The following is an 18,468-nucleotide window of genomic DNA, read 5'->3' as shown; positions in this document are numbered from 1 at the left end:
GGTTATTGAGGCTCGCTTTAGCTAAACTATTCAAGATAGCGTCGTTTAAAGAACGAGGGTAAGCACGACGTAAAAAAAAAAGTGGTGCAACACGAGGACTTCCCAAGAGGTCACCCATCCTAGTACTACTCTCTCCCAAGCACGCTTAACTGCGGAGTTCTGATGGGATCTGTTGCATTTGTGCTGGTATGATCGCACCTATTAAAATACGCGCACACAATTATCATAAGCATGTCTCGCGACGTAGGGTAAGTGGAGCTGCGAATCCCTGTGGGGCCCGTGCGAGCTTGCCTAAAATCAGGTCATTGTGGCTCGCTTTAGCTAAACTATTCAAGATAGCGTCGTTTAAAGAACGAGGGTAAGCACGACGTAAAATAAAAAAAAAAAGAGGTGCAACACGAGGACTTCCCAGGATGTCACCCATCCTGGTACTACTCTCGCCCAAGCACGCTTAACTGCGGAGTTCTGATGGGATCCGATGCATTAGTGCTGGTATGATCGCACCTATTAAAATATGCGCACATAATTATCATAAGCATGTCTCGCGACGTAGGGTAAGTCGAGCTGCGAATCCCTGCAAGGCTCATGCGAGCTTGCCGAAAATCAGGTCATTGAGGCTCGCTTTAGCTAAACTATTCAAGATAGCGTCGTTTAAAGAACGAGGGTAAGCACGATGTAAAAAAAAAAAAAAAACAAAAAAAAGAGTTGCAACATGAGGACTTCCCAGGAGGTCACCCATCCTAGTACTACTCTCGTCCTAGTACTACTCTCGCCCAAGCACGCTTAACTGCGGAGTTCTGATGGGATCCGGTGCATTAGTGCTGGTATGATCGCACCTATTAAAGTGAGCGCACACAATTATTATAAGCATGTCTCGCGACACAGGGTAAGTCGAGTTGCGAAGCCCTGCGGGGCCCGTATGAGCTTGCCAAAAATCAGGTCATTGAGGTTCGCTTTAGCAAAACTATTCAAGTTAACATCATTTGAAGAACAAGGGTAAGCACGACATAAAAAAAAACAAAAAAAAAAGGTGCCGCACGAGGACTTCCCAGGAGGTCACCCATCCTAGTACTACTCTCGCCCAAGCACGCTTAACTACGTAGTTCTGATGGGATCTGGTGCATTAGTGCTGGTATGATCATAACTGTTAAAGTATGCGCACACAATTATCATAAGCATGTCTCGCGACGTAGGGTAAGTCGAGCTGTGAATCTCTACAGGGCCCGTGTGAGCTTTCCGAAAATCAGGTCATTGAGGCTCGCTTTAGCTAAACTATTCAATATAGCGTCGTTTAAAGAACAAGGGTAAGCACGACGTAAAACATAAAATAAAATAAAATAAAATAAAATATAAAGAGGTGCAACACGAGGACTTCCCAGGAGGTCACCCATCCTAGTACTACTGTCGCCCAAGCACGCTTAACTGCGAAGTTCTAATGGGATCCGGTGCATTAGTGCTGGTATGATCGCAGCTGTTAAAGTATGCGCACAATTATCATAAGCATGTCTCGCGACGTAGGGTAAGTCGAGCTGCGAACCCCTACGGGGCCCATGCGAGCTTGCCGAAAATCAGGTCATTGAGGCTCGCTTTAGCTAAACTATTCAATATAGCGTCGTTTAAAGAACAAGGGTAAGCACGACGTAAAAAAAAAAGAGTTGCAACACGAGGACTTCCTAGGAGGTCACCCATCCTAGTACTACTCTCGCCCAAGCACGCTTAACTGCAAAGTTCTATTGGGATCCGGTGCATTAGTGCTGGTATGATCGCACCTGTTAAAGTATGCGCACACAATTATCATAAGCATGTCTCGCGACGTAGGGTAAGTCGAGCTGCGAATCCCTACGGGGCCAGTGCGAGCTTTCTGAAAATCAGGTCATTGAGGCTCGCTTTAGCTAAGCTATTCAATATAGCGTCGTTTAAAGAACAAGGGTAAGCACGACGTAAAAAAAAAAGTTGCTACAAGAGGACTACATAGGAGGTCACCCATCCTAGTACTACTCTCGCCCAAGCACGCTTAACTGTGGAATTCTGAGGGGATCCGGTGCATTAGTGCTACTATGATCGTACCTATTAAAGTATGCGCACACAATTATCATAAGCATGTCTCGCGACGTAGGGTAAGTCGAGCTGCGAATCCTGCAGGGCTCGTGCGAGCTTGCCGAAAATCAGGTCATTGATGCTCGCTTTAGCTAAACTATTCAAGATAGCGTCGTTTAAAGAACGAGGGTAAGCACGATGTAAAAAAAAAAAGAGGTGAAACATGAGGACTTCCCAGGAGGTCACCCATCCTAGTACTACTCTCGTCCTAGTACTACTCTCGCCCAAGCACGCTTAACTGCGGAGTTCTGATGGGATCCGGTGCATTAGTGCTGGTATGATCGCACCTATTAAAGTAAGCGCACACAATTATCATAAGCATGTCTCATGACGTAGGATAAGTCGAGCTGTGAATCTCTACGGGGCCCGTGCGAGCTTGCCGAAAATCAGGTCATTGAGGCTCGCTTTAGCTAAATTGTTCAATATACCGTCATTTAAAGAACAAGGGTAAGCACGACGTAAAAAATAAAATAAAATAAAATAAAATAAAAAGAGGTGCAACACGAGGACTTCCCAGGAGGTCACCCATCCTAGTACTACTCTCGCCCAAGCACGCTTAACTGCGAAGTTCTGATGGGATCCGGTGCATTAGTGCTGGTATGATCGCACTTATTAAATTATGTGCACACAATTATCATAAGCATGTCTCGCGACGTAGGTTAAGTCGCGCTGCGAATCCTGCGGGGCCTGTGGGAGCTTGCCGAAAATCAGGTCATTGAGGCTCGCTTTAGCTAAACTATTCAATATAGCGTCGTTTAAAGAACAAGGGTAAGCACGACGTAAAACATAAAATAAAATAAAATAAAATAAAATATAAAGAGGTGCAACACGAGGACTTCCCAGGAGGTCACCCATCCTAGTACTACTCTCGCCCAAGCACGCTTAACTGCGAAGTTCTAATGGGATCCGGTGCATTAGTGCTGGTATGATCGCAGCTGTTAAAGTATGCGCACAATTATCATAAGCATGTCTCGCGACGTAGGGTAAGTCGAGGTGCGAACCCCTACGGGGCCCATGCGAGCTTGCCGAAAATCAGGTCATTGAGGCTCGCTTTAGCTAAACTATTCAATATAGCGTCGTTTAAAGAACAAGGGTAAGCACGACGTAAAAAAAAAAAGAGTTGCAACACGAGGACTTCCTAGGAGGTCACCCATCCTAGTACTACTCTCGCCCAAGCACGCTTAACTGTAAAGTTCTAATGGGATCCGGTGCATTAGTGCTGGTATGATCGCACCTGTTAAAGTATGCGCACACAATTATCATAAGCATGTCTCGCGACGTAGGGTAAGTCGAGCTGCAAATCCCTACGGGGCCCGTGCGAGCTTTCTGAAAATCAGGTCATTGAGGCTCGCTTTAGCTAAGCTATTCAATATAGCGTCGTTTAAAAAACAAGGGTAAGCACGACGTAAAAAAAAAAGTTGCTACAAGAGGACTTCATAGGAGGTCACCCATCCTAGTACTACTCTCGCCCAAGCACGCTTAACTGTGGAATTCTGAGGGGATCCGGTGCATTAGTGCTACTATGATCGTACCTATTAAAGTATGCGCACACAATTATCATAAGCATGTCTCGCGACGTAGGGTAAGTCGAGCTGCGAATCCTGCGGGGCCCGTGCGAGCTTGCCGAAAATCAGGTCATTGATGCTCGCTTTAGCTAAACTATTCAAGATAGCGTCGTTTAAAGAACGAGGGTAAGCACGATGTAAAAAAAAAAAGAGGTGAAACATGAGGACTTCCCAGGAGGTCACCCATCCTAGTACTACTCTCGTCCTAGTACTACTCTCGCCCAAGCATGCTTAACTGCGGAGTTCTGATGGGATCCGGTGCATTAGTGCTGGTATGATCGCACCTATTAAAGTAAGCGCACACAATTATCATAAGCATGTCTCATGACGTAGGATAAGTCGAGCTGTGAATCTCTACGGGGCCCGTGCGAGCTTGCCGAAAATCAGGTCATTGAGGCTCGCTTTAGCTAAATTGTTCAATATACCGTCATTTAAAGAACAAGGGTAAGCACGACGTAAAAAATAAAATAAAATAAAAAGAGGTGCAACACGAGGACTTCCCAGGAGGTCACCCATCCTAGTACTACTCTCGCCCAAGCACGCTTAACTGCGAAGTTCTGATGGGATCCGGTGCATTAGTGCTGGTATGATCGCACTTATTAAATTATGTGCACACAATTATCATAAGCATGTCTCGCGACGTAGGTTAAGTCGCGCTGCGAATCCTGCGGGGCCTGTGGGAGCTTGCCGAAAATCAGGTCATTGAGGCTCGCTTTAGCTAAACTATTCAAGATAGCGTCGTTTAAAGAACGAGGGTAAGCACGATGTGAAAAAAAAAACAAAAAAACAAAAAAAAGAGGTGCAACATGAGGACTTCCCAGGAGGTCACCCATCCTAGTACTACTCTCGTCCTGGTACTACTCTCATCCAAGCACGCTTAACTGCGGAGTTTTGATGGGATCTGGTGCATTAGTGCTGGTATGATCATACCTGCTAAAGTATGCGCCCACAATTGTCATAAGCATGTCTCACGACGTAGGGTAAGTCGAGCTACGAATCCCTGCGGTGCCCGTGCGAGCTTGCCGAAAATCAGGTCAATGAGTCTCGCTTTAGCTAAACTATTCAAGATAGCGTCGTTTAAAGAACGAGGGTAAGCACAACGTAAAAAAAAAAAACCAAAAAAAAAAAGAGGTGCAACATGAGGACTTCCCAGGAAGTCACCCATCCTAGTACTACTCTCGTCCTACTACTACTCTCGCCCAAGCACGCTTAACTTCGGAGTTCTGATGGGATCCGGTGCATTAGTGCTGGTATGATCGCACCTATCAAAGTATGCACAAACAATTATCATAAGCATGTCTCGCGACGTAGGGTAAGTCGAGCTGCGAAGCCCTGCGGGGCCCGTGTGAGCTTGCCGAAAATCAGGTCATTGAGGTTTGCTTTAGCGAAACTATTCAAGTTAGCGTCGTTTAAAGAACGAGGGTAAGCACGACGTAAAAAAAAAAGAAAAAAAAGAGGTGCAACATGAGGACTTCCCAGGAGGTCACCCATCCTAGTACTACTCTTGTCCAAGTACTACTATCGCCCAAGCACGCTTAACTGCGGAGTTCTGATGGGATCCGGTGCATTGGTGCGGGTATGATCGCACCTATTAAAGTATGCGCACACAATTATCATAAGCATGTCTCGCGACGTAGGGTAAGTCGAGCTGCGAATCCCTGCGGGCCCGTGCGAGCTTGCCGAAAATCAGGTCATTGAGGCTCGCTTTAGCTAAACTATTCAAGATAGCGTCGTTTAAAGAATGAGGGAAGCACAATGTAAAAAACAAAAAAACAAAAAAAGAGATGCAACATGAGGACTTCCCAGGAGGTCACCCACCCTAGTACTACTCTCGCCCAAGCACGCTTAACTGCGGAGTTCTAATGGGATCCGGTGCATTAGTGCTGGTATGATCGCACCTATTAAAGTATGCACACACAATTATCATAAGCATGTCTCGCGACGTAGGGTAAGTCGAGCTGCGAATCCCTGCGGTGCCCGTGCGAGCTTGCCGAAAATCAGGTCTTTGAGGCTCGCTTTGGCTAAACTATTCAAGATAGCGTCGTTTAAAGAACGAGGATAAGCACGACGTAAAAAAAAAGAAAAAAAAAGAGGTGCAACACGAGGACTTCCCAGGAGGTCACCCATCCTAGTACTACTCTCGTCCTAGTACTACTCTCGCCCAAGAACGCTTAACTGCGGAGTTCTGATGGGATCCGGTGCATTGGTGCTGGTATGATCGCACTTATTAAAGTATGCACACACAATTATCATAAGCATGTCTCGAGACGTAGGGTAAGTCGAGCTATGAATCCCTGCGGGGCCCGTGCGAGCTTGCCGAAAATCAGGTCATTGAGGCTCGCTTTAGCTAAACTATTCAAGATAGCGTCGTTTAAAGAACGAGGGTAAGTACGACGTAAAAAAAAAAACAAAAAAAAAAGGTGCAACACGAGGACTTCCCAGGAGGTCACCCATCCTAGTACTACTCTAGCCCAACCACGCTTAACTACGAAGTTATGATGGGATCCGGTGCATTAGTGCTGGTATGATCGCAATTGTTAAAGTATGCGCACTTAATTATCATAAGCATGTCTCGCGACGTAGGGTAAGTCGAGCTGCGAATCCCAACGGGGCCCGTGCGAGCTTGCCGAAAATCAGGTAATTGAGGCTCGCTTTAGCTAAACTGTTCAATATAGCGTCATTTAAAGAACAAGGATAAGCACGACGTAAAAGATAAAATAATATAAAATAAAATAAAAAGAGGTGCAACACGAGGACTTCCCAGGAGGTCACCCATCCTAGTACTACTCTCGCCCAATCATGCTTAACTGCGAAGTTCTAATGGGATCCGGTGCATTAGTGCTGGTATGATCGCACCTGTTAAAGTATGCGCACACAATTATCATAAGCATGTCTCGCGACGTAAGGTAAGTCGAGCTGCGAATCCCTAACGGGCCCGTGCGAGCTTGCCGAAAATCAGGTCATTGAGGCTCGCTTTAGCTAAGCTATCCAATATAGCGTCGTTTAAAGAACAAGGGTAAGCACGACGTAAAAAAAAAAAAGAGGTGCAACACGAGGACTTCTTAGGCGGTCACCCATCCTAGTACTACTCTCGGCCTAGTACTACTCTCGCCCAAGCACGCTTAACTGCGGAGTTTTGATGGGATCTGGTGCATTAGTGCTGGTATGATCGCACCTGTTAGAGTATGCACACACAATTATCATAAGCATGTCTCGCGACGTAGGGTAAGTCGAGCTGCGAATCCCTGCGGGGCTCGTGCGTGCTTGCCGAAAATCAGGTCATTGAGGCTCGCTTTTGCTAAGCTATTCACTATAGCATCGTTTAAAGAACAAGGGTAAGCACGACGTAAAAAAAAATGTGCTACACGAGGACTTCCCAAGAGGTCACCCATCCTAGTAATACTCTCGCCCAAGCAAGCTTAACTGCGGAGTTCTGATGGGATCCAGTGCATTAGTGCTGGTATGATCGCACCTGTTAAAGTATGCGCACACAATAATCATAAGCATGTCTCGCGACGTAGGGTAAGTCGAGCTTCGAAGCCCTACGGGGCCCGTGTGAGCTTGCCGAAAATCAGGTCATTGAGGTTCGCTTTAGCGAAACTATTCAAGTTAGCGTCGTTTAAAGAACGAGGGTAAGCACGACGTAAAAAAAAAAGGTGCTACACGAGGACTTCCCAGGAGGTCACCCATCCTAGAACTACTCTCGTCCAAGCACGCTTAACTGCGGAATTCTGATGGGATTCGGTGCATTAGTGCTGGTATGATCGTACCTGTTAAAGTATGCGCACACAATTATCATAAGCATGTCTCGCGACGTAGGGTATGTCGAGCTGCGAATCCCTGCGGGGCCCGTGCGAGCTTGCCAAAAATCAGGTCATTGAGGCTCGCTTTAGCTAAACTATTCAAGATGTCGTCGTTTAAAGAACGAGGGTAAGCACAATGTAAAAAAAAAAAGAAAAAAAAAAGAGATGCAACACGAGAACTTCCCAGGAGGTCACCCATCCTAGTACTACTCTCGTCCTAGTACTACTCTCGCCCAAGCACGCTTAACTGGGGAGTTCTGACGGGATCCGGTGCATTGGTGCTGGTATGATCGCACCTATTAAAGTATGCGCTCACAATTATCATAAGCATGTCTCGCGACGTAGGGTAAGTCGAGCTGCGAAGCCCCGCAGGGCCCGTGTGAGCTTACCGAAAATCAGGTCATTGAGGTTCGCTTTAGCGAAACTATTCAAGTTAGTGTCGTTTAAAGAACGAGGGTAAGCACGACGTAAAAAAAAAAAAAAAGAGGTGCAACACAAGGACTTCCCAGGAGGTCACCCATCCTAGTCCTACTCTCACCTAAGCACGCTTAACTGCAAAGTTCTGATGGGATCCGGTGCATTAGTGCTGGTATGATAGCACCTGTTAAAGTATGCGCACACAATTAACATAAGCATGTCTCGCGACGTAGGGTAAGTCGAGCTGCGAATCCCTAGGGGGCCCGTGCGAGCTTGCCGAAAATCAGGTCATTGTGGCTTGCTTTAGCTAAGCTATTCAAAATAGCGTCGTTTAAAGAACAAGGGTAAGCACGACGTAAAAAAACAAGTGCTACACGAGGACTTCCCAGTACGTCACCCATCCTAGTACTACTCTCGTCCAAGGACGCTTAACTGCGAAGTTCTGATGGGATCCGGTGCATTAGTGCTTGTATGATCGCACCTGTTAAAGTATGCGCACACAATTATCATAAGCATGTTTCGCGACGTAGGGTAAGTCGAGCTGCAAATCCCTACGGGGCCCGTGCGAGCTTGCCGAAAATCAGGTCATTGTGGCTCGCTTTAGCTAAGCTACTCAAAATAGCGTCGTTTAAAGAACAAGGGTAAGCACGACGTAAAAAAAAAAGTGCTACACGAGGACTTCCCAGTACGTCACCCATCCTAGTACTACTCTCATCCAAGCACGCTTAAGTACGGAATTCTGATGGGATCCGGTGCATTAGTGCTGGTATGATCGCACCTATTAAAGTATGCGCACACAATTATCATAAGCATGTCTCGCGAAGTAGGGTAAGTCGAGCTGCGAAGCCCTGCGGGGCCCGTGTGAGCTTGCCGAAAATCAGATCATTGAGGTTCGCTTTAGCGAAACTATTCAAGTTAGCGTCCTTTAAAGAACGAGGGTAAGCACGACGTAAAAAAAAAAGAAAAAAAAAAGAGGTGCAACACGAGAACTTCCCAGGAGGTCACCCATCCTAGTACTACTCTCATCTTAGTACTACTCTCGCCCAAGCACACTTAACTGCGGACTTCTGATGGGATCCGGTGCATTGGTGCTGGTATGATCGCACCTATTAAAGTATGCGCACACAATTATCATAAGCATGTCTCGCGACGTTGGGTAAGTCGAGCTGCGAATCCTGCGGGGCCCGTGCGAGCTTGCCGAAAATCAGGTCATTAAGGCTCGCTTTAGCTAAACTATTCAAGATAGCGTCGTTTAAAGAACGAGGGTAATCATGATGTAAAAAAAAAAAAAAAAAAAAGAGGTGAAACATGAGGACTTCCCAGGAGGTCACCCATCCTAGTACTACTCTCGTCCTAGTACTACTCTCGCCCAAGCACGCTTAACTACGGAGTTCTGATGGGATCCGGTGCATTAGTGCTGGTATGATCGCACCTATTAAAGTAAGCGCACACAATTATCATAAGCATGTCTCGTGACGTAGGATAAGTCGAGCTGTGAATCTCTACGGGGCCCGTGCGAGCTTGCCGAAAATCAAGTCATTGAGGCTCGCTTTAGCTAAATTGTTCAATATACCGTCGTTTAAAGAACAAGGGTAAGCACGACGTAAAAAATAAAATAAAATAAAATAAAATAAAAAGAGGTGCAACACGAGGACTTCCCAGGAGGTCACCCATCCTAGTACTACTCTCGCCCAAGCACGCTTAACTGCGAAGTTCTAATGGGATCCGGTGCATTAGTGCTGGTATGATCGCACTTGTTAAAGTATGTGCACACAATTATCATAAGCATGTCTCGCGACGTAGGTTAAGTCGCGCTGCGAATCCTGCGGGGCCTGTGGGAGCTTGCCGAAAATCAGGTCATTGAGGCTCGCTTTAGCTAAACTATTCAAGATAGCGTCGTTTAAAGAACGAGGGTAAGCACGATGTAAAAAAAAAACAAAAAAACAAAAAAAAGAGGTGCAACATGAGGACTTCCCAGGAGGTCACCCATCCTAGTACTACTCTCGTCCTGGTACTACTCTCGCCCAAGCACGCTTAACTGCGGAGTTTTGATGGGATCTGGTGCATTAGTGCTGGTATGATCGTACTTGCTAAAGTATGCGCACACAATTGTCATAAGCATGTCTCAGGACGTAGGGTAAGTCGAGCAGCGAATCCCTGCGGTGCCCGTGCGAGCTTGCCGAAAATCAGGTCAATGAGTCTCGCTTTAGCTAAACTATTCAAGATAGCGTCGTTTAAAGAACGAGGATAAGCACAACGTAAAAAAAAAACCAAAAAAAAAGAGGTGCAAGATGAGGACTTCCCAGGAAGTCACCCATCCTAGTACTACTCTCGTCCTAGTACTACTCTCGCCCAAGCACGCTTAACTTCGGAGTTCTGATGGGATCCGGTGCATTAGTGCTGGTATGATCGCACCTATCAAAGTATGCACAAACAATTATCATAAGCATGTCTCGCGACGTAGGGTAAGTCGAGCTGCGAAGCCCCGCAGGGCCCGTGTGAGCTTACCGAAAATCAGGTCATTGAGGTTCGCTTTAGCGAAACTATTCAAGTTAGTGTCGTTTAAAGAACGAGGGTAAGCACGACGTAAAAAAAAAAAAAAGGTGCAACACGAGGACTTCCCAGGAGGTCACCCATCCTAGTACTACTCTCGCCTAAGCACGCTTAACTGCAAAGTTCTGATGGGATCTGGTGCATTAGTGCTGGTATGATCGCACCTATTAAAGTATGCGCACACAATTAACATAAGCATGTCTCGCGACGTAGGGTAAGTCGAGCTGCGAATCCCTAGGGGGCCCGTGCGAGCTTGCCAAAAATCAGGTCATTGTGGCTTGCTTTAGCTAAGCTATTCAAAATAGCGTCGTTTAAAGAACAAGGGTAAGCACGACGTAAAAAAACAAGTGCTACACGAGGACTTCCCAGTACGTCACCCATCCTAGTACTACTCTCGTCCAAGGACGCTTAACTGCGAAGTTCTGATGGGATCCGGTGCATTAGTGCTGGTATGATCGCACCTGTTAAAGTATGCGCACACAATTATCATAAGCATGTTTCGCGACGTAGGGTAAGTCGAGCTGCAAATCCCTACGGGGCCCGTGCGAGCTTGCCGAAAATCAGGTCATTGTGGCTCGCTTTAGCTAAGCTACTCAAAATAGCGTCGTTTAAAGAACAAGGGTAAGCACGACGTAAAAAAAAAAGTGCTACACGAGGACTTCCCAGTACGTCACCCATCCTAGTACTACTCTCGTCCAAGCACGCTTAAGTACGGAATTCTGATGGGATCCGGTGCATTAGTGCTGGTATGATCGCACCTATTAAAGTATGCGCACACAATTATCATAAGCATGTCTCGCGACGTAGGGTAAGTCGAGCTGCGAATCCTGCGGGGCCCGTGCGAGCTTGCCGAAAATCAGGTCATTAAGGCTCGCTTTAGCTAAACTATTCAAGATAGCGTCGTTTAAAGAACGAGGGTAATCATGATGTAAAAAAAAAAAAAAAAAGAGGTGAAACATGAGGACTTCCCAGGAGGTCACCCATCCTAGTACTACTCTCGTTCTAGTACTACTCTCGCCCAAGCACGCTTAACTGCGGAGTTCTGATGGGATCCGGTGCATTAGTGCTGGTATGATCGCACCTATTAAAATAAGCGCACACAATTATCATAAGCATGTCTCGTGACGTAGGATAAGTCGAGCTGTGAATCTCTACGGGGCCCGTGCGAGCTTGCCGAAAATCAAGTCATTGAGGCTCGCTTTAGCTAAATTGTTCAATATACCGTCGTTTAAAGAACAAGGGTAAGCACGACGTAAAAAATAAAATAAAATAAAAAGAGGTGCAACACGAGGACTTCCCAGGAGGTCACCCATCCTAGTACTACTCTCGCCCAGGCACGCTTAACTGCGAAGTTCTAATGGGATCCGGTGCATTAGTGCTGGTATGATCGCACTTGTTAAAGTATGTGCACACAATTATCATAAGCATGTCTCGCGACGTAGGTTAAGTCGCGCTGCGAATCCTGCGGGGCCTGTGGGAGCTTGCCGAAAATCAGGTCATTGAGGCTCGCTTTAGCTAAACTATTCAAGATAGCATCGTTTAAAGAACGAGGGTAAGCACGATGTAAAAAAAAAACAAAAAAACAAAAAAAAAGAGGTGCAACATGAGGACTTCCCAGGAGGTCACCCATCCTAGTACTACTCTCGTCCTGGTACTACTCTCGCCCAAGCACGCTTAACTGCGGAGTTTTGATGGGATCTGGTGCATTAGTGCTGGTATGATCGTACTTGCTAAAGTATGCGCACACAATTGTCATAAGCATGTCTCAGGACGTAGGGTAAGTCGAGCAGCGAATCCCTGCGGTGCCCGTGCGAGCTTGCCGAAAATCAGGTCAATGAGTCTCGCTTTAGCTAAACTATTCAAGATAGCGTCGTTTAAAGAACGAGGGTAAGCACAACGTAAAAAAAAAACCAAAAAAAAAGAGGTGCAAGATGAGGACTTCCCAGGAAGTCACCCATCCTAGTACTACTCTCGTCCTAGTACTACTCTCGCCCAAGCACGCTTAACTTCGGAGTTCTGATGGGATCCGGTGCATTAGTGCTGGTATGATCGCACCTATCAAAGTATGCACAAACAATTATCATAAGCATGTCTCGCGACGTAGGGTAAGTCGAGCTGCGAAGCCCCGCAGGGCCCGTGTGAGCTTACCGAAAATCAGGTCATTGAGGTTCGCTTTAGCGAAACTATTCAAGTTAGTGTCGTTTAAAGAACGAGGGTAAGCACGACGTAAAAAAAAAAAAAGAGGTGCAACACGAGGACTTCCCAGGAGGTCACCCATCCTAGTACTACTCTCGCCTAAGCACGCTTAACTGCAAAGTTCTGATGGGATCTGGTGCATTAGTGCTGGTATGATCGCACCTGTTAAAGTATGCGCACACAATTAACATAAGCATGTCTCGCGACGTAGGGTAAGTCGAGCTGCGAATCCCTAGGGGGCCCGTGCGAGCTTGCCAAAAATCAGGTCATTGTGGCTTGCTTTAGCTAAGCTATTCAAAATAGCGTCGTTTAAAGAACAAGGGTAAGCACGACGTAAAAAAACAAGTGCTACACGAGGACTTCCCAGTACGTCACCCATCCTAGTACTACTCTCGTCCAAGGACGCTTAACTGCGAAGTTCTGATGGGATCCGGTGCATTAGTGCTGGTATGATCGCACCTGTTAAAGTATGCGCACACAATTATCATAAGCATGTTTCGCGACGTAGGGTAAGTCGAGCTGCAAATCCCTACGGGGCCCGTGCGAGCTTGCCGAAAATCAGGTCATTGTGGCTCGCTTTAGCTAAGCTACTCAAAATAGCGTCGTTTAAAGAACAAGGGTAAGCATGACGTAAAAAAAAAAGTGCTACACGAGGACTTCCCAGTACGTCACCCATCCTAGTACTACTCTCGTCCAAGCACGCTTAAGTACGGAATTCTGATGGGATCCGGTGCATTAGTGCTGGTATGATCGCACCTATTAAAGTATGCGCACACAATTATCATAAGCATGTCTCGCGACGTAGGGTAAGTCGAGCTGCGAATCCTGCGGGGCCCGTGCGAGCTTGCCGAAAATCAGGTCATTAAGGCTCGCTTTAGCTAAACTATTCAAGATAGCGTCGTTTAAAGAACGAGGGTAATCATGATGTAAAAAAAAAAAAAGGTGAAACATGAGGACTTCCCAGGAGGTCACCCATCCTAGTACTACTCTCGTCCTAGTACTACTCTCGCCCAAGCACGCTTAACTGCGGAGTTCTGATGGGATCCGGTGCATTAGTGCTGGTATGATCGCACCTATTAAAGTAAGCGCACACAATTATCATAAGCATGTCTCGTGACGTAGGATAAGTCGAGCTGTGAATCTCTACGAGGCCCGTGCGAGCTTGCCGAAAATCAAGTCATTGAGGCTCGCTTTAGCTAAATTGTTCAATATACCGTCGTTTAAAGAACAAGGGTAAGCACGACGTAAAAAATAAAATAAAATAAAAAGAGGTGCAACACGAGGACTTCCCAGGAGGTCACCCATCCTAGTACTACTCTCGCCCAAGCACGCTTAACTGCGAAGTTCTAATGGGATCCGGTGCATTAGTGCTGGTATGATCGCACTTGTTAAAGTATGTGCACACAATTATCATAAGCATGTCTCGCGACGTAGGTTAAGTCGCGCTGCGAATCCTGCGGGGCCTGTGGGAGCTTGCCGAAAGTCAGGTCATTGAGGCTCGCTTTAGCTAAACTATTCAAGATAGCGTCGTTTAAAGAACGAGGGTAAGCACGATGTAAAAAAAAAAACAAAAAAACAAAAAAAAGAGGTGCAACATGAGGACTTCCTAGGAGGTCACCCATCCTAGTACTACTCTCGTCCTAGTACTACTCTCTCCCAAGCACGCTTAACTGCGGAGTTTTGATGGGATCTGGTGCATTAGTGCTGGTATGATCGTACTTGCTAAAGTATGCGCACACAATTGTCATAAGCATGTCTCAGGACGTAGGGTAAGTCGAGCAGCGAATCCCTGCGGTGCCCGTGCGAGCTTGCCGAAAATCAGGTCAATGAGTCTCGCTTTAGCTAAACTATTCAAGATAGCGTCGTTTAAAGAACGAGGGTAAGCACAACGTAAAAAAAAAACCAAAAAAAAAGAGGTGCAAGATGAGGACTTCCCAGGAAGTCACCCATCCTAGTACTACTCTCGTCCTAGTACTACTCTCGCCCAAGCACGCTTAACTTCGGAGTTCTGATGGGATCCGGTGCATTAGTGCTGGTATGATCGCACCTATCAAAGTATGTACAAACAATTATCATAAGCATGTCTCGCGACGTAGGGTAAGTCGAGCTGCGAAGCCCTGCGGGGCCCGTGTGAGCTTGCCGAAAATCAGGTCATTGAGGTTCGCTTTAGCGAAACTATTCAAGTTAGCGTCGTTTAAAGAACGAGGGTAAGCACGACGTAAAAAAAAAAGAAAAAAAAGAGGTGCAACACGAGGACTTCCCAGGAGGTCACCCATCCTAGTACTACTCTTGTCCTAGTACTACTATCGCCTAAGCACGCTTAACTGCGGAGTTCTGATGGGATCCGGTGCATTGGTGCGGGTATGATCGCACCTATTAAAGTATGCGCACAAAATTATCATAAGCATGTCTCGCGACGTAGGGTAAGTCGAGCTGCGAATCCCTGCGGGCCCGTGCGAGCTTGCCGAAAATCAGGTCATTGAGGCTCGCTTTAGCTAAACTATTCAAGATAGCGTCGTTTAAAGAATGAGGGAAGCACAATGTAAAAAAAAAAACAAAAAAAGAGGTGCAACATGAGGACTTCCCAGGAGGTCACCCATCCTAGTACTACTCTCGTCCTAGTACTACTCTCGCCCAAGCACGCTTAACTGCGGAGTTCTAATGGGATCCGGTGCATCAGTGCTGGTATGATCGCACCTATTAAAGTATGCACACACAATTATCATAAGCATGTCTCGCGACGTAGGGTAAGTCGAGCTGCGAAGCCCTGCGGGTCCTGTGTGGCTTGCCGAAAATCAGGTCATTGAGGTTCTCTTAAGCGAAACTATTCAAGTTAGCATCGTTTAAAGAATGAGGGTAAGCACGACGTAAAAAAAAAAGAAAAAAAAAGAGGTGCAACACGAGGACTTCCCAGGAGGTCACCCATCCTAGTACTACTCTCGTCCTAGTACTACTCTCGCCCAAGCACGCTTAACTGCGGAGTTCTGATGGGATCCGGTGCATTGGTGTTGGTATGATCGCACCTATTAAAGTATGCGCACACAATTATCATAAGCATGTCTCGCGACGTAGGGTAAGTCGAGCTGCGAAGCCCTGCGGGGCCCGTGTGAGCTTGCCGAAAATCAGGTCATTAAGGTTCGCTTTAGCGAAACTATTCAAGTTAGCGTCGTTTAAAGAACGAGGATAAGCACGACGTAAAAAAAAAAGAAAAAAAAAGAGGTGCAACACGAGGACTTCACAGGAGGTCACCCATCCTAGTACTACTCTCGTCCTAGTACTACTCTCGCCCAAGCACGCTTAACTGCGGAGTTCTGATGGGATCCGATGCATTGGTGCTGGTATGATCGCACCTAATAAAGTATGCGCACACAATTATCATAAGCATGTCTCGCGAAGTAGGGTAAGTCGAGCTGCGAAGCCCCGCGGGGCTCAGGTCATTAAGGTTCGCTTTAGCGAAACTATTCAAGTTAGCGTCGTTTAAAGAACGAGGGTAAGCACGACGTAAAAAAAAAAAAAGAGGTGCAACACGAGGACTTCCCAGGAGGTCACCCAGCCTAGTACTACTCTCGCCCAAGGACGCTTAACTACGAAGTTCTGATGGGATCCGGTGCAGTAGTGCTGGTATGATCGCATATGTTAAGGTGTGCGCGCACAATTATCATAAGCATGTCTCGCGACGTAGGGTAAGTTGAGCTGCGAATCCCTGCGGTGCCCGTGCGAGCTTGCCGAAAATCAGGTCATTGAGGCTCGCTTTGGCTAAACTATTCAAGATAGCGTCGTTTAAAGAACGAGGATAAGCACGACGTAAAAAAAAAAGAAAAAAAAAGAGGTGCAACACGAGGACTTCCCAGGAGGTCACCCATCCTAGTACTACTCTCGTCCTAGTACTACTCTCGCCCAAGCACGCTTAACTGCGGAGTTCTGATGGGATCCGGTGCATTGGTGCTGGTATGATCACACTTATTAAAGTATGCACACACAATTATCATAAGCATGTCTCGAGACGTAGGGTAAGTCGAGCTATGAATCCCTGCGGGGCCCGTGCGAGCTTGCCGAAAATCAGGTCAATGAGGCTCACTTTAGCTAAACTATTCAAGATAGCGTCGTTTAAAGAACGAGGGTAAGTACGACGTAAAAAAAAACAAAAAAAAAGGTGCAACACGAGGACTTCCCAGGAGGTCACCCATCCTAGTACTACTCTAGCCCAACCACGCTTAACTACGAAGTTATGATGGGATCCGGTGCATTAGTGCTGGTATGATCGCAATTGTTAAAGTATGCGCACTTAATTATCATAAGCATGTCTCGCGACGTAGGGTAAGTCGAGCTGCGAATCCCAACGGGGCCCGTGCGAGCTTGCCGAAAATCAGGTAATTGAGGCTCGCTTTAGCTAAACTGTTCAATATAGCGTCATTTAAAGAACAAGGATAAGCACGACGTAAAAAATAAAATAATATAAAATAAAATAAAAAGAGGTGCAACACGAGGACTTCCCAGGAGGTCACCCATCCTAGTACTACTCTCGCCCAATCACGCTTAACTGCGAAGTTCTGATGGGATCCGGTGCATTAGTGCTGGTATGATCGCACCTGTTAAAGTATGCGCACACAATTATCATAAGCATGTCTCGCGACGTAAGGTAAGTCGAGCTGCGAATCCCTAACGGGCCCGTGCGAGCTTGCCGAAAATCAGGTCATTGAGGCTCGCTTTAGCTAAGCTAACCAATATAGCGTCGTTTAAAGAACAAGGGTAAGCACGACATAAAAAAAAAAGAGGTGCAACACGAGGACTTCTTAGGCGGTCACCCATCCTAGTACTACTCTCGGCCTAGTACTACTCTCGCCCAAGCACGCTTAACTGCGGAGTTTTGATGGGATCTGGTGCATTAGTGCTGGTATGAATGCACCTGTTAAAGTATGCACACACAATTATCATAAGCATGTCTCGCGACGTAGGGAAAGTCGAGCTGCGAATCCCTGCGGGGCTCGTGCGTGCTTGCCGAAAATCAGGTCATTGAGGCTCGCTTTTGCTAAGCTATTCACTATAGCGTCGTTTAAAGAACAAGGGTAAGCACGACGTAAAAAAAAATGTGCTACACGAGGACTTCCCAAGAGGTCACCCATCCTAGTACTACTCTCGCCCAAGCACGCTTAACTGCGGAATTCTGATGAGATCCGGTGCATTAGTGCTGGTATGATCGTACCTGTTAAAGTATGCGCACACAATTATCATAAGCATGTCTCGCAACGTAGGGTAAGTCGAGCTGCGAATCCCTGCGGGCCCGTGCGAGCTTGCCGAAAATCAGGTCATTGAGGCTCGCTTTAGCTAAACTATTCAAGATAGCGTCGTTTAAAGAACGAGGGTAAGGATGACGTAAAAAAAAACCAAAAAAAAAGGTGCAACATGAGGACTTCCCAGGAGGTCACCCATCCTAGTACCACTCTCGCCCAAGCAAGCTTAACTGCGGAGTTCTGATGGGATCCGGTGCATTAGTGCTGGTATGATCGCACCTATTAAAGTATGCGCACACAATTATCATAAGCATGTCTCGCGACGTAGGGTAAGTCGAGCTGCGAATCCCTAGGGGGCCCGTGCGAGTTTGCCGAAAATCAGGTCATTGTGGCTTGCTTTAGCTAAGCTATTCAAAATAGCGCCGTTTAAAGAACAAGGGTAAGCACGACGTAAAAAAACAAGTGCTACACGAGGACTTCCCAGTACGTCACCCATCCTAGTACTACTCTCGTCCAAGGACGCTTAACTGCGAAGTTCTGATGGGATCCGATGCATTAGTGCTGGTATGATCGCACCTGTTAAAGTATGCGCACACAATTATCATA

General features: G+C 46.6%; 13 non-coding genes and 38 pseudogenes across 13 annotated transcripts; all 51 read right to left on the bottom strand.

Moving 5' to 3' along the window:
- Positions 1 to 81: 81 nt before the first annotated feature.
- Positions 82 to 200, bottom strand: LOC148557007 (5S ribosomal RNA; annotated as a pseudogene).
- Positions 201 to 387: 187 nt separating this feature from the next.
- On the bottom strand, positions 388 to 506 carry LOC148557006 (5S ribosomal RNA). Its single transcript, XR_015891422.1, has one exon. It is a non-coding gene; the product is annotated as a 5S ribosomal RNA (ribosomal RNA).
- A 196-nt stretch (positions 507 to 702) lies between these two features.
- LOC148557005 (5S ribosomal RNA) lies at positions 703 to 838 on the bottom strand (annotated as a pseudogene).
- Positions 839 to 1,027: 189 nt separating this feature from the next.
- Positions 1,028 to 1,146, bottom strand: LOC148557004 (5S ribosomal RNA; annotated as a pseudogene).
- A 208-nt stretch (positions 1,147 to 1,354) lies between these two features.
- Positions 1,355 to 1,473, bottom strand: LOC148557003 (5S ribosomal RNA; annotated as a pseudogene).
- A 179-nt stretch (positions 1,474 to 1,652) lies between these two features.
- Positions 1,653 to 1,771, bottom strand: LOC148557002 (5S ribosomal RNA; annotated as a pseudogene).
- Positions 1,772 to 2,250: 479 nt separating this feature from the next.
- LOC148557001 (5S ribosomal RNA) lies at positions 2,251 to 2,386 on the bottom strand (annotated as a pseudogene).
- Positions 2,387 to 2,589: 203 nt separating this feature from the next.
- LOC148557000 (5S ribosomal RNA) lies at positions 2,590 to 2,708 on the bottom strand. The gene has a single exon (XR_015890567.1). It is a non-coding gene; the product is annotated as a 5S ribosomal RNA (ribosomal RNA).
- Positions 2,709 to 2,915: 207 nt separating this feature from the next.
- Positions 2,916 to 3,034, bottom strand: LOC148556999 (5S ribosomal RNA). Its single transcript, XR_015891004.1, has one exon. It is a non-coding gene; the product is annotated as a 5S ribosomal RNA (ribosomal RNA).
- A 180-nt stretch (positions 3,035 to 3,214) lies between these two features.
- On the bottom strand, positions 3,215 to 3,333 carry LOC148556998 (5S ribosomal RNA; annotated as a pseudogene).
- Positions 3,334 to 3,812: 479 nt separating this feature from the next.
- Positions 3,813 to 3,948, bottom strand: LOC148556997 (5S ribosomal RNA; annotated as a pseudogene).
- A 193-nt stretch (positions 3,949 to 4,141) lies between these two features.
- LOC148556996 (5S ribosomal RNA) lies at positions 4,142 to 4,260 on the bottom strand. The gene has a single exon (XR_015890566.1). It is a non-coding gene; the product is annotated as a 5S ribosomal RNA (ribosomal RNA).
- Positions 4,261 to 4,790: 530 nt separating this feature from the next.
- LOC148556995 (5S ribosomal RNA) lies at positions 4,791 to 4,926 on the bottom strand (annotated as a pseudogene).
- A 517-nt stretch (positions 4,927 to 5,443) lies between these two features.
- On the bottom strand, positions 5,444 to 5,562 carry LOC148556994 (5S ribosomal RNA). The gene has a single exon (XR_015890840.1). It is a non-coding gene; the product is annotated as a 5S ribosomal RNA (ribosomal RNA).
- Positions 5,563 to 5,752: 190 nt separating this feature from the next.
- On the bottom strand, positions 5,753 to 5,888 carry LOC148556993 (5S ribosomal RNA; annotated as a pseudogene).
- A 191-nt stretch (positions 5,889 to 6,079) lies between these two features.
- On the bottom strand, positions 6,080 to 6,198 carry LOC148556992 (5S ribosomal RNA; annotated as a pseudogene).
- Positions 6,199 to 6,401: 203 nt separating this feature from the next.
- LOC148556991 (5S ribosomal RNA) lies at positions 6,402 to 6,520 on the bottom strand. The gene has a single exon (XR_015891672.1). It is a non-coding gene; the product is annotated as a 5S ribosomal RNA (ribosomal RNA).
- A 183-nt stretch (positions 6,521 to 6,703) lies between these two features.
- LOC148556990 (5S ribosomal RNA) lies at positions 6,704 to 6,839 on the bottom strand (annotated as a pseudogene).
- Positions 6,840 to 7,017: 178 nt separating this feature from the next.
- On the bottom strand, positions 7,018 to 7,136 carry LOC148556989 (5S ribosomal RNA; annotated as a pseudogene).
- Positions 7,137 to 7,315: 179 nt separating this feature from the next.
- LOC148556988 (5S ribosomal RNA) lies at positions 7,316 to 7,434 on the bottom strand (annotated as a pseudogene).
- Positions 7,435 to 7,627: 193 nt separating this feature from the next.
- Positions 7,628 to 7,763, bottom strand: LOC148556987 (5S ribosomal RNA; annotated as a pseudogene).
- Positions 7,764 to 7,949: 186 nt separating this feature from the next.
- LOC148556986 (5S ribosomal RNA) lies at positions 7,950 to 8,068 on the bottom strand (annotated as a pseudogene).
- A 178-nt stretch (positions 8,069 to 8,246) lies between these two features.
- LOC148556985 (5S ribosomal RNA) lies at positions 8,247 to 8,365 on the bottom strand (annotated as a pseudogene).
- A 178-nt stretch (positions 8,366 to 8,543) lies between these two features.
- On the bottom strand, positions 8,544 to 8,662 carry LOC148556984 (5S ribosomal RNA; annotated as a pseudogene).
- Positions 8,663 to 8,854: 192 nt separating this feature from the next.
- Positions 8,855 to 8,990, bottom strand: LOC148556983 (5S ribosomal RNA; annotated as a pseudogene).
- Positions 8,991 to 9,180: 190 nt separating this feature from the next.
- On the bottom strand, positions 9,181 to 9,316 carry LOC148556982 (5S ribosomal RNA; annotated as a pseudogene).
- Positions 9,317 to 9,519: 203 nt separating this feature from the next.
- On the bottom strand, positions 9,520 to 9,638 carry LOC148556981 (5S ribosomal RNA). Its single transcript, XR_015890790.1, has one exon. It is a non-coding gene; the product is annotated as a 5S ribosomal RNA (ribosomal RNA).
- A 525-nt stretch (positions 9,639 to 10,163) lies between these two features.
- LOC148556980 (5S ribosomal RNA) lies at positions 10,164 to 10,299 on the bottom strand (annotated as a pseudogene).
- Positions 10,300 to 10,482: 183 nt separating this feature from the next.
- Positions 10,483 to 10,601, bottom strand: LOC148556979 (5S ribosomal RNA). Its single transcript, XR_015891126.1, has one exon. It is a non-coding gene; the product is annotated as a 5S ribosomal RNA (ribosomal RNA).
- A 178-nt stretch (positions 10,602 to 10,779) lies between these two features.
- Positions 10,780 to 10,898, bottom strand: LOC148556978 (5S ribosomal RNA; annotated as a pseudogene).
- A 178-nt stretch (positions 10,899 to 11,076) lies between these two features.
- Positions 11,077 to 11,195, bottom strand: LOC148556977 (5S ribosomal RNA; annotated as a pseudogene).
- Positions 11,196 to 11,382: 187 nt separating this feature from the next.
- LOC148556976 (5S ribosomal RNA) lies at positions 11,383 to 11,518 on the bottom strand (annotated as a pseudogene).
- A 193-nt stretch (positions 11,519 to 11,711) lies between these two features.
- Positions 11,712 to 11,830, bottom strand: LOC148556975 (5S ribosomal RNA). Its single transcript, XR_015890858.1, has one exon. It is a non-coding gene; the product is annotated as a 5S ribosomal RNA (ribosomal RNA).
- A 526-nt stretch (positions 11,831 to 12,356) lies between these two features.
- Positions 12,357 to 12,492, bottom strand: LOC148556974 (5S ribosomal RNA; annotated as a pseudogene).
- Positions 12,493 to 12,676: 184 nt separating this feature from the next.
- On the bottom strand, positions 12,677 to 12,795 carry LOC148556973 (5S ribosomal RNA). Its single transcript, XR_015891084.1, has one exon. It is a non-coding gene; the product is annotated as a 5S ribosomal RNA (ribosomal RNA).
- A 178-nt stretch (positions 12,796 to 12,973) lies between these two features.
- LOC148556972 (5S ribosomal RNA) lies at positions 12,974 to 13,092 on the bottom strand (annotated as a pseudogene).
- A 178-nt stretch (positions 13,093 to 13,270) lies between these two features.
- Positions 13,271 to 13,389, bottom strand: LOC148556971 (5S ribosomal RNA; annotated as a pseudogene).
- Positions 13,390 to 13,570: 181 nt separating this feature from the next.
- On the bottom strand, positions 13,571 to 13,706 carry LOC148556970 (5S ribosomal RNA; annotated as a pseudogene).
- Positions 13,707 to 13,899: 193 nt separating this feature from the next.
- LOC148556969 (5S ribosomal RNA) lies at positions 13,900 to 14,018 on the bottom strand. The gene has a single exon (XR_015890789.1). It is a non-coding gene; the product is annotated as a 5S ribosomal RNA (ribosomal RNA).
- A 526-nt stretch (positions 14,019 to 14,544) lies between these two features.
- On the bottom strand, positions 14,545 to 14,680 carry LOC148556968 (5S ribosomal RNA; annotated as a pseudogene).
- A 190-nt stretch (positions 14,681 to 14,870) lies between these two features.
- Positions 14,871 to 15,006, bottom strand: LOC148556967 (5S ribosomal RNA; annotated as a pseudogene).
- Positions 15,007 to 15,194: 188 nt separating this feature from the next.
- Positions 15,195 to 15,330, bottom strand: LOC148556966 (5S ribosomal RNA; annotated as a pseudogene).
- Positions 15,331 to 15,520: 190 nt separating this feature from the next.
- Positions 15,521 to 15,656, bottom strand: LOC148556965 (5S ribosomal RNA; annotated as a pseudogene).
- Positions 15,657 to 15,847: 191 nt separating this feature from the next.
- On the bottom strand, positions 15,848 to 15,983 carry LOC148556964 (5S ribosomal RNA; annotated as a pseudogene).
- Positions 15,984 to 16,147: 164 nt separating this feature from the next.
- Positions 16,148 to 16,266, bottom strand: LOC148556963 (5S ribosomal RNA; annotated as a pseudogene).
- A 191-nt stretch (positions 16,267 to 16,457) lies between these two features.
- On the bottom strand, positions 16,458 to 16,593 carry LOC148556962 (5S ribosomal RNA; annotated as a pseudogene).
- Positions 16,594 to 16,781: 188 nt separating this feature from the next.
- On the bottom strand, positions 16,782 to 16,900 carry LOC148556961 (5S ribosomal RNA; annotated as a pseudogene).
- A 203-nt stretch (positions 16,901 to 17,103) lies between these two features.
- On the bottom strand, positions 17,104 to 17,222 carry LOC148556960 (5S ribosomal RNA). Its single transcript, XR_015890861.1, has one exon. It is a non-coding gene; the product is annotated as a 5S ribosomal RNA (ribosomal RNA).
- A 495-nt stretch (positions 17,223 to 17,717) lies between these two features.
- On the bottom strand, positions 17,718 to 17,836 carry LOC148556959 (5S ribosomal RNA; annotated as a pseudogene).
- A 188-nt stretch (positions 17,837 to 18,024) lies between these two features.
- On the bottom strand, positions 18,025 to 18,143 carry LOC148556958 (5S ribosomal RNA). Its single transcript, XR_015891656.1, has one exon. It is a non-coding gene; the product is annotated as a 5S ribosomal RNA (ribosomal RNA).
- Positions 18,144 to 18,321: 178 nt separating this feature from the next.
- Positions 18,322 to 18,440, bottom strand: LOC148556957 (5S ribosomal RNA; annotated as a pseudogene).
- Between the last annotated feature and the right edge of the window lie 28 nt (positions 18,441 to 18,468).

Source organism: Arachis ipaensis, chromosome B6 (assembly GCF_059453495.1).
Source record: "Arachis ipaensis isolate K30076 ecotype BB chromosome B6, ASM5945349v1, whole genome shotgun sequence".
Classification (NCBI taxonomy): domain Eukaryota; kingdom Viridiplantae; phylum Streptophyta; class Magnoliopsida; order Fabales; family Fabaceae; genus Arachis; species Arachis ipaensis.
Note: the sequence above shows the minus strand (reverse complement) of the source record. Positions and strands in the feature narration are given on the sequence as shown.